We start from the raw sequence: 12,221 nt of genomic DNA, 5'->3' as shown, positions 1-12,221 counted from the left end.
ATCTCCAGTTATATTCCTCCATTAAGCTTCTAAGGATCAGCTCTATAGTATTTTTCTGACTAAAAATTAGAGTTTAGTCTATCAAATGACAAGGTGTTCAGAAAAGATGATCAGCCCAATAAACTTGTGTTGATGTTGATCTTCCAAACAAACAGTATTTCTAATCTCGTGTCCATCCAGTTTATTTTCTTCTTTTGGTTAGACTAACTACCCATCCTTAATTTTCCTTGAGAAGATGATGACGAGCTGTCTTCTTAATCACTGCAGCCCTTGAGCTACAGGTGCATCCAATGCTGTTAGGAAGGAAATCCCAGGATTTTAACACTGACTGTGAAGGAACAGGGCTATAATCCCGAGTGTGGATGATGAGTGACTTGGAGGGGTTTTGCAGATGGAGGTGCTCCTATACATCCACTGCCCTTGTCCTTCTAGGTGGTGGTGGTTGTAGGTTTAGGAGGTTAATGGAGCCTTAGTGAGTTGGTACTGTGAATCTTCTGTGTTGAAAGCTGTTGCCACAGTGCGCTGCATATGGTGCTAGTCAAGTAGGCTGTTTTGTCCTGGATGCTTCAAGCCTCGAGTGTTTTTTGAAATGCAACCACCCAGCCAAGTGGGGAATATTTTATCACACTCCTGACTAATGCCTTATAGATGACGAGTAAGCATCAGGAGACAGGAGGTGAGTTACCTGCCACACAATTCCTAGCCTCTGACCTGCTGTTGTAGCCATAGTATTTATATGATTGGCCCAATCCAGTTTTTGGTCAATGGTAACCCCCAAGATGTTGAAAGTGGAGATTTCAGTGGGAGAAATGTCTTGAAGATGAAGAGATTTAGTTTGCTTTTTTGGAAATTGTCATTACCCAGCACTTGTGTGGTGTAAATGTTACTTGCTGCTTATCAGACCAAAAATACAATTTTTCCAGATCTTCCTGAATATGGACATGGACTACGTCAGTATCTAAGGCCTTCAGAATGGTGTTGCACATGTAATATTATCATAAAACATCTTACTTTCTGACCTAGTGATGGAGGGAAGGTCATTGGTGAAGCAGCTGAAGATAGTTGGGCCTCGGATACTAGTCTGAGGAACATCTGCAGAGGTGTCCTGGAGCTAAGATAACAGATCTCCAGCAACAACAAGCTTCTTTTTCTGTAGAAGAAATTATTCCAATTAATGAGAGTCTTCCCCTTACTTCCCATTGATTCTTTTTTGGCTGGGCTCCTTGGTGCCACATTTGTTTGAATGTTCCTTGATCTTAAGGGCAGACTTTCTGTCCCCTTCCCTCTGGATTTTTATCTGTTTTTTTTTCTGCATTTTGACTAAGAAGATGGTGAGGTCAGGAGCTGAGTTGTGAGGCTGAAATCCAAACTGAGTATCAGTAAGCAAGACAAGGACACACAATATCCTCTGTTCAGGGGATATCGATATCCATCACCAAAATTAGCTCAAGAGCACCATTGCTAACCAATCTGGCTAAGTGCTAAACACATTACTTCTAGTCAGAGTCTGCAGCGAGTGGTGAGGAAACCCAGTGGAAAAAATAGACATGACCTTGTTCTTCATCAATTCCCTTCTGACTGTACATTATAGCACAGCCAACTCTGCTGGGCATGTTCTACCAGTGGGACAACTGTTCTCTATGACTTAATCTCACTACCCATCACTAATACCAGCTGAGAAACATTGCTCCCTCATGTAAATGCCTGCTGAAAGGTAAGCTTGGCATTCTTCTTTCTCTTGTCATCTGCTACTGATAATGGGCACCATTCCTTTGTCTCAGGCTCCAAACACTAACCTATTGCTCATCCTCAAGGCCCTCTTAAGAGAAAATTCATTTCAATCAGAATGGCTTTTCTGCAGTAAGTGATTCCTCTATAGCAAACACCCAAATGTTTATAAGCTGGCAGTGTGACTTCCATCTTGGGAGGAGGTGGGGGCAGTGGGTGGAGCAAGACCTGTTTTCATATAATTATAATCTGTAAATCAGAGGGAATAAATCTTTTGTTCAATAGTTATAATACTTGGAATCTTAAAGTACAGAAAGAGACCATTCAGCATATCATCCCTGTACCAGCTCTTTAAAACAGCCAGCTAATTAGTGCCACTTGGCACGGAGAAGTGATAGGCTAGTGGTATCATTACCAGACTATTGATACAGGTAATGTTCAGGGGACCTTGGTTCAAATCTGAAATAACTCCAGTACAGTTGTTATCCTGTCATTGAGTCATTCCTTATTTATATGTGTAAAGTCCTTGACACTGATCCAGATCCCTCAGATCCAGTTCTCAAATTGTGCAGAATCTCTGAGACTCCTCTTATCTGTCAGTCAGGGCTCCCTGACTGGACCAGAAATAACAGCCCCAGCCAGGGAACTTATATTCAATGATATCTGCTTGGCTGACCCTATTACAATCGCTGCATAATCCTACAGTGAAATTTAAATCCAACAATAAAATAATAATCAGGAATGAAAAGTCAAATGATGACTGAATCCATTGCTGATTGTCAGAGAAAATCCCATTTTTTTTCATGAGTGTTCTTCAGGGAAGGAAGCTGCCATCCTTAACTCGTCTGGCCTACATGTTACTCCACACCACAGCAATATCGTTGACTCTTAACTGCCCTCTGGGAATTTAGGCTGGGTAATGAATGTTGGCCCAGCTAGCCACATGCACATTTGCAGTTCTGAGGAAGGGTCACCGAACCAGAAACGTTAACTCTGTTGTTTCCCTCACAGATGCTGCCAGCCCTGCTGAGTTTTTCTGGCAATTTGTTTTTGAGCTACATACACATCCTGTGAATGAACTAAAAATAAATTCCCCCACATTCTGCTTCTGTAATTCCAGATCAAGGATATTATAATTCCCTTTTGATTATAGTTCCTTTTGAAAGTTACTCCTGAATCTCTTTTTCTTATCTTTTCAGCCAGCGCCTTCTGCAGCATAACACTTCAATGAGTAAACTTGCCCTGGAAACAATTTTTCCTTCCTCACTAATAAAGTCCCTCAGTTTTAAAATGTTTTGATTAAATACTTGCCCGATTTTCCCAATTCTAAGGAGAACAATCCCAGTTTATCTTGTCTCCTCCCATGAATCAAGTACCTTGTAACTGGTATAATTTGAGTAGTTCCTCTCAGCGTCATCAAGGCTCTTATAGCTTTCCTAAAATGTATTGTCCGGAATTAGCCCCAACAGTCCAGCTCGGGCTAAGCTCTACACTTATAAATAAATGTTAATGGTTCAGACAACCCCTGTAACAAAAAGTAAAGAACATGAAAGGCAATTTATGAACAGAAGCTTATTAAAATTAAATCAAAATATAGTTACCAGGGATAATGGTGCCCTCCAGGTCCTGGAAACCTCTACTATGCCAATGGGCACTGCAAGCTCCCTCTCAATGGATGGGTACGCTGCCCCTTATACAGCCCACTGCCTGGATCTGTTGATGGCTACCTGGGCCAGACCCTTGACCATGCTCACAAGGAAGTCTTCCCATTTGCCAGGCACCTTTTCCCCTGCAAAAATGCCCATAGATTAGGGCTATGCAGATGAAATGCAACTAAATTCTTTAAACCATCCACCCTAAGAAACTAAATAGGGTCAGCATAAGTAAAACATTAAGCTGAAAAATGCAGTACCCACCAGACCTCAAAATCAACAGAAGTAGAAATTACTGGAGGAACTCAGCAGGTCTGGCAGGATCTGTGGAGAGAAAGCAGAGTCAACATTTTGACTCCAGTGACCCTTCCTTAGAATCCGAAAATAACACATGACCCGGCATTTGGTGAATAAGCTTGTGTGTTATTTGTATGTGTCTGCCACACACACTCTCCTCTGATGAAATGAGGGATGAAGTTCCTTGTAGAAAGCTCGCTACTGGAGATCTCTCCAGCTGGAAAGCGGAATGTCCAGACAGCGCAGTAAAGAGAGGGTGTGGAGTGTGCACAGCAGCAGCAAATCATACAGGAGACTCCTTCATCTATTCTAAAGGGCACAGAAGAATTTCCCTTGAAATGGCTCAAATTGTAGAGGACATGATCCAACGGAGTGTTCGGTAATCAGAGCTAATTTCAAACTCTGGATGGACAGAGGTCACCTCATGTGGAAACCCATTGCACACTTGAGCCACCTTGAACCCCTGTGTATTCTTGGGCTGAGTACCTCAGTAAGGAGGCCATGATCCGGATGTTGATAGACACCATTGTGGTCAATTGTGCCAGTGTCATCCAAGCCATTCCTGCGCCATCCAGTCTTAACCTTTAAGCAAGGCATCTGTCTTTAAATGGTTAAATAGTCAATTGACCATGTTCCCTGATTTCCCAAATTAAGTTAACTGTAGAAAAGTAACTAGCTGGAGTGTTTAAATGTGATTCATTCAATGAATTTATTAACCTGCTTGCAATAATGTCATATTATTTGTTGACTGAATGATTAATTACCTTATTAGAAGGGTACTGAAGACATTTGAAAACAACTGTTTATGAAGGGATGGGATGTCAGAAAAAAATCAAGTATAATTATCACCAAGGGATCGTCATATGCCAGTAATACAATAATGTACTCCAACATCTTCCAACAAATAAAAAATGGTTTGAAATTTCACTATAATGAGAATAATCACCTTTTGGGCCATAGGGAGTTTTCTTTATGGTCTAGCAACACATTTGAAAGTCACAATTCTTCATTAAAGTCCGTATAATTGATATGTAGCAATCAGCTAATTTGCAATATAGAAACAGAAGCAAGAATAGGCCATTCAGTCCATTAAGCCTGCTTAAAGCATTCAATATGACTGTGGCTGATGTTCTATCTCAACACTATACTCCCTTTCTGTTATCACACCCCTTGATGCCCTTAGTGTCTGGAAATCTGCTTCTTTCTTAAATATATTCACTGAGAGTCCTCCATCACCTTGGTAGGGAATTTGACAGGGTCAGCACCCTCTGAGTGAAGAAACTTCTCCTTATCTCAGATTCTTTCTTGAAAATACCCCAGCAAGCAGGACCATCATCCCTCCATCAAGCCTGTCCAACTATGTCAGAATTTTATATCTTGCAATGAAGTCTTTTCTTATTCTTCTCAACTCTATGCATTCAGGCCTAGTTGACTCAATCTCACCTCAGATAAAAAAAACTGGCATGTCAGGAAACAGACCAGGTGAGTCTTCTTTGGACTCTGTTCATGGCAAGTACCGTTTTTCTTTGGTAAGAATGCAATAACTCACACAATACTCAATGTGGTCTTATTACAGCCATATACAGCTACAGCAAGACATCCTTGCTTGTATAATCAAAATCTCTTGTCTTTTTACGCCTGGATATTTTATTTTTGTAACTTCTGTAAACAAACACCCTTTGTACAAAAGCACTTCCAATCTGTCACCCGTTATATAATAATCTGCTTTTCTGTTGTTCAAACCAAAATGGATATCATCAAGCTTATCCATGTTATATTGTAACTGCCATGTATTTGCTGCTCACTCTAAAGTTGCCAAATCACCTTGATGACGCTTTACTTCCTACTTACCAGTCACAATTCCTCCTAGTTTTTGGTCATTTGCAAACCTGACAATATTAAATTCCATTCCCTCATTAAATTTGTGGATATATGTTGTGAATAGCTCGGGTCCAAGTGTTATCCTGCTGATAGCCCAGTAGTCATGGTTTCCATTCTGATAAAAACAAGTTTTGCTGTTCTCTCTTTCATGTTTGCTTGAACCAATTCTCAGTCCATGCCAGTATATAACCCCCAATCCCATATGCTTTAACCTTGCATGTAAATTCTTAAATGGGTACTTATTAAAAGCTTTCTGAAAATCCAAATATACCTCATCACTCAGTTCTCCCGAATCAATTCTACCTATTCTATTCTAAAAAGACTTCAGTAAATTTGTCAAACATTGTTCCCCTTTCATAATTCTGTTAAGTTTGTCTAATCCGTTGATAATGTTTAAAAATTCTGTTATTGCATTTTTTTATATTGTGAATTCATTATCACAAAGTTCTGTTGAGGCTGGATCATTAAATATTTCGAATCTCAGACAGATTTTTAATCAATATGGGAATCAAGGATTATGTGGAAGAGGTAGGAAAGTGGAGTTGAGGATTATCAGACCAGCCACGATCTCATTGAGTATAAGAGCAGAATCAGTGGGTTGAATTGTTAACAGTAAATCCTCTGTATTTGTGAGATCATGACTTGTGAATTCGTTGATCCACAACACAAAGTAGCACCAAAATTCAACATCTTTGACCAAAATCACGTATCTGTGATTTTTAACCTGTATTTTTAATCAGCTCCACATCAATGAATGTTATCTTTCGCAGGGGTGGGGGTGGGGGGGGCGGTCCTCAGAAACAGAACATTCTCAAATACAAGAAATGTCTAAATATCTGTTCCAATGTTTTGTGGTCTTATGTCTTATGTTCTTAATGGACACTTGCATTTGACCTACTATTAATATATGAATAACCAGTCTATTCATCTTTGTTTTCTTCCTCACTCCTTAATGAAACAGTGGGGTTATATTTGCCACCTTCCAATCTGCGGGATATGTTCCAGAATCTATAGAATGTGAAAGTTGACAACTAACGCATCCACTGTCTCCATGGCCATCTCTTTTAATCTTATGGGATGTAGAACATCAAACCCACAGGACCTATCAGATTTAAGCTCTACTAATTTCTTCAGCACTATTTTTTTCCCTTCAATTCCTCCTTCCTGATCCACCCTTGGCTGCAGCAAGATTAGTGAGGACAAATGTTGATGTCTTACAGTCAGAAGTCAGGGGAATTATAATAGGGAACAAAGAAATGGCAGAGGAATTGGGCAAATGCTTTGGTTCTGCCTTCACAAAAGGGTGCATTCATGACTTGCAGAAATGTTATGGAGCCAAGGGTCTAGTGAGAGGGCAGAATTGAAGGAAATCAGTATTAGTAAGAAAATGTTATCGGAAAATTAATGGGGCTAAAGACTGACAAATCAATGGGTTCTGATAAGCTACATTCCAGAGTAATAAAGGGAATGATCTTGGAAATATTAAATGCATGTTCTTATGTGTAAATTCTATGATTTAGAATTTACACATAAGAACATATAATACAAGTGTTACAACACCTGCTGCAAACCCAATCTTGGTGATGGGCGTTGAAGTCCCCACCCACAGTTTTCACTAATCTTTTTCTCTTCACATATTTATAGAAGCTTTTAGGGACAATTTCTGTGTGCCATGCATTTTTACTCTCATAGTCTACTTTCTTCCTCTTGATCAAAATTCCTATCCTTTTTTGCTGAGTTCTAAAATGTTCCTATCCTCAGACTTGCTGCTTTATCTTGCAATTTTATATATTTTCTCGTTGGATTTAAAAATTTCCCTAATTTTTTTTTCGTAAACCATGGTTGAGCTACCTTTACCCCCGACATCATAGTTTAACACGCCTCTAATTCCCTAAACCCCAAACCCCACATAACTTGTGACATGCCCTGCGAGACTTCTTGGCTGCATTTTCGCATACCCTGCTTCCTAAAGAACTCTATTGCATTCTCTCAGTTCATCTGACTCTGTTGCATCTGTTCCACTTACACCAGATTTCCCTGGGGTACTTCCATCTCCTTTTTACTCAACCAAAGGTTCATTCCCACTGTGGTTGACTGGCTCCCAGCTATTTGTGATCCATTTCCTGTGCTTATGCCCTCACACCTTCCTCCCAGAAGAAGTGATTTTACTTATAATTCTTACAATCTAGTTTGTTGTACTCACTGCTCACAATTCCATCCCCTTTACTGTAGCTAAATCAAATGCAGGCTGGGTGACTACCTTGTGTTCTTTCTACAAGAATGGCCCTGAACTTCCACTTTCTTGCTGTTCGAATTAATTATGTTGCTCTGAGTTATTTTTGAGTCTGTCTTTCTGTCTCAGGGATGTTTAGTCCTTAGAAATATTGTACAGTTTTCTGATTTATCTTGATATTTTATCTTAACTTATTTATAAATTGATCTTTGTTACATTTTGCTCCAATGCTTCCACTTATGATTGGGCCTGCTGTAGTGTTCCAATGAAGCTCAGTGCAAGCTGCAGGAAGAGCACCTCACGTTTTACTTGAGCACTTCGTGGCCTTCAGGACTCAACAGTGAGTTCAAGGACTTCAGAGCATGACCTCTGTCCTCCATTTTGATTATTACCCCCCCCTTCACCAATTCGAGTCTTGAGTGTGTCTTGCTGGCCTTGCTGTCAGCACTGCAGGCAAATTTTTTTTTAGATTTTCACACCTGTCATTTGCACCTATTTCGTACCTCTGTCACTTCTTTAATGCTATTAACGTTCCTTTTTTTTTGCTCCGGGCATATTAACCATTTGTTACACTTAGTTTTCCTTCCCACCCCCACTGTCAATAGCCTCAAAGCCACCATTTCCAGTTCCTTTCAATTCTGAAGAAGAGTCATATCAAACTTGAAACATTAACTTCATTTCTATCTTCACAGATGCAACCAGACCTGTCGGGTTTCTCCAGTATTTTCGACTTTTGATTCAGTTTTTCAGTGTCTGAAGTATTTTGCCTTTATTTGTGTAGCTGCAGCTGGACCCACTTCCTGCACAATTTGTGACTCTGGACTCTGCAATGGAACTCAATCTGGCCAAGCTTTCCTGCCTTAGCTTACCTTCAAATTGCTTTTACTTTATAGCAGGCTAAATACATAAATGGGACCTTACCTTATGTGTTATATCTTAAAGCTTTTACCAAATGAATGTGACCTGAATTTGCTAAGGAACACTGCAGCCCAATGGTATCAATGTGGACTTCACAAACTTCTAAATCTCCCCTCCCCCCACCGCATCTCAAAACAAGCTCAGCCTGTCCCTGCCTCCCTAACCTGTTCTTCCTCTCACCTATCCCTTCCTCCCACCTCAAGCTGCACCTCCATTTCCTACCTAATAACCTCATCCCACCTCCTTGACCTGTCCGTCTTCCCTGGACTGACCTATCCCCTCCCTACGTCCCCACCTATACTCTCCTCTCCACCTATCTTCTTTTCTCTTCATCCTCGGTCCGCCTCCCCCTCTCTCCCTATTTATTCCAGAATCCTCACCCCAACCCCCTCTCTGATGAAGGGTCTAGGCCTGAAACGTCAGCTTTTGTGTTCCTGAGATGCTGCTTGGCCTGCCGTGTTCATCCAGCTCCACACTTTGTTATCTTGGATTCTCCAACATCTGCTGTTCCCATTATTTCTGAATTTGCTAAGTGGTTTGTTTTGGGATACGTTGCACTCCTGCTGCTCAACTGATGAACTCGTACTTTCCTTGTGATCTCACTCTGACTTTTCTGCAAACACAGCATGCTCCTGTGTAGAAGCATCTCCTGCTGGTCTGTTTATCTCAGCTTTTGAAGATGATTCTGTCTCTGTCCTTTTCACCTGCTCTTTTAGACAATGCTGATTATCTTTATTTCCTCCATTCACTGACTCATTCTGGATTGAATAGCTTCAACCTATTTCTCAAACTGAGCTTTGATTATATAGCATCGTAATTCAGAAGATCTTTCTCCTACATTTTACCAAATGATTGTAAAAGGCATAGAAAAGAATTAAAAAGCCAATGTTTCCTTTTAACTTTGCTCTGGTTTGTTTAAATTTTCCCCAAGAAACATATTCTCCTTCCCTAGAGTTCCCAGTGTTTTTTGGGTGCATTGGCAACACCTTGCATAAATGCTTATAGCTCATACATTAGTTCAGCACAGTGAGCCATGCAAGATTACTCAGGTGTGGAACGCACTGTACAGAAGTTGTGTCTACTCTTGCCTTCCTCCAAAATCAGTTAATGCACATTTTCCATCTAATATGAAGAAATTCCCGTTGTTAAGCACAGAGGTAAACCACACATGCCCTCACATCACCCCACCCAAACCTAATAACCTGTCTAATCTACACCTCCCTGACCATTATAGGCAATTTAGCATGGCCAATCCACCTAACCTGCACATCTTTGGACTGTGGGAAGCAACCAGAGTACCTGGATGAAACTCACGTAGACACGGCTGTTGCTTGGATATGGCCATTCCACTCCGGAAATCTGAGCACAAGGTCTGGGGAGTGCTGCACTGTCAGTGGTGCTGTCTTTTTGATGTGATATTAAAGCAGGGCTCGATCTGGCCACTCAGGAGGATATTGGTTTATCTTGTGCTTTAAGCACAGCTCAGTGGCTCAGTGGTTAGCACTGCAGCCTCACAGCACCAGGGACTCGGGTTTGATTCCGGCCTCGAGCAACTGTCTGTGTGGAGTTTGCACATTCTCCCCGTGTCTACGTGAGTTTCATCCAAAGATGTGCAGGTTAGGTGGATTGGCCATGCTAAATTGCCTGTAATGGTCAGGGAGGTGTCGATTAGACAGGTTATTAGGTCTGGGTGGGGTGATGTGAGGGCAGTGTGGACTTGTTGAGCCAGAGAGCCTGCTTCCACACTGTAGGGATTCTAAGATTGCTACCAGCGTATTAAGATAGCAAGTATTTCTGGGCTGTGGGTGAAATTATCCTTGATGCTGCATGCTCCTTATCTGTAAGTAAGGTTCTTCACTTCCTTTTGCTCTAATACTTTCTTATCTACATCTGTACAAATCAGGTTTTCACATGCATCTCTCTAGCATTCGTGTCCAAGTCCGCTCTCTAGAATGTTCATTCTAGCCCGGTGTCTTCCCTCTTATGGATGTCAAGGTTATGCAATCAGTTATATCATCATGCTTTATACGAATCTCATCATACCACTGATATGAAAGACTTCACTGCAATATTTCAAAAAAAGCAGAGAATCCAGACCAATACTTAACCTTCACTCAGTATGACCAAAACATATTATCTGGCTAGTACCACATTGTGTTTGCTGGGATCTTGCCTTGTGTAAAACGTTAATACAATGATTATGTTACAGAAGTGCTTCAGTGCCTCAATGTTTTTTTTAATCAACCTGTGCAGTGAAGTTATTGCACAGCGCTGGAGCAGGTGGGACTTGAACATGGGTGCCCTGGTAGGCTGACCTGGCATTGTGAAGGGGGCCATAAAAATGTAAATATTTTCTTCAGTGCAGCCAGATTTTCATCGTTGAAGATGTTAATTTATTGTCAATGTGGCGCCACCTACTGGAAAGTCTGACACTCTACACATCAGTAACTAGAACACCAGTTTAGAGGCAGTTCTGGAGTAGAACCTGCCTCTGTGTAAGGCAGTATTGCCTCTTTCAGAAGAAACAGGTCAACACAAAAGAGGGAAAAAAACAAAAATTCACAATCAATATTACAAGCTTTCAAAAACAAATTAGTGAAGAATGGCTCACTGAGAGTACAAGTTGCTGTCAGGATTTTCTATTCAAGCCAGAAATTACAAAATGCAAAACTAAGCAAAGTAAAAATTTCTGACAGATCAAAATGATGTTAGAGATAAATGTAATGATCTTCACTGAAATGCTAATGTGAACCTAGTGTCTTTTAAAATATGTATGCTAAATTAAAATATAATATTTTCTAGATTAATGTCTGTGACTTGTTACTGCAACATTATAGAATCACCTTCCAAAGATACTAATGAGCTGAGAACTTCCCTCTTACCATGAAGCTCATTACATTTGGTTTGCAACTCCACATGATTGATGTATATTGTGAAGAACTAGGGCCCAATTACTAATAATTGCACTGCCCAGTTAGACACAGCCTACAAATGCATTCATTCTACCCTCTGTTTTTTATTTGTTAGTCAGTCCTTAATCGACACCAGTATGTAACTGCCTATTCCATGTCCTTTATGTTTTCTAACCAGTGTCCAATGCAGTACTTTATCAAAAGCCTTCTGAAAATGTAAGTATACTATGCCCAGAGAGGGTGGCACAGTGGTGTACAGTCAGGAGGGAGTTACCCTGGAAATTTTCAAATTTGAATGCAGAGCACATAAACTTTCATGGTATTAGGTTGAACATAGGCAAGGACATGTGCTGTTAGTTACTACCTGCCAACCCCCTAGACTACAAAACAATAATCTTCAACCACATAAGCAAAGCAAATAGGATGACAGAGGTACAGAATGTACTTTAATGGGATGGGGGTCTTCAATTTCTGTTACTGACATTGGGTCCTCAAGAGATGGTATTAATATGTCCTCATGAGTCTTCCTGCTTCAGATACATCTGTTCATGATGGTATCAGTTGAATTGAGCACCACATAATCCTTAAGGAGACAAATCC

This window comes from Stegostoma tigrinum, chromosome 31 (genome assembly GCF_030684315.1).
Source record: "Stegostoma tigrinum isolate sSteTig4 chromosome 31, sSteTig4.hap1, whole genome shotgun sequence".
NCBI lineage: Eukaryota > Metazoa > Chordata > Chondrichthyes > Orectolobiformes > Stegostomatidae > Stegostoma > Stegostoma tigrinum.
Note: the sequence above shows the minus strand (reverse complement) of the source record.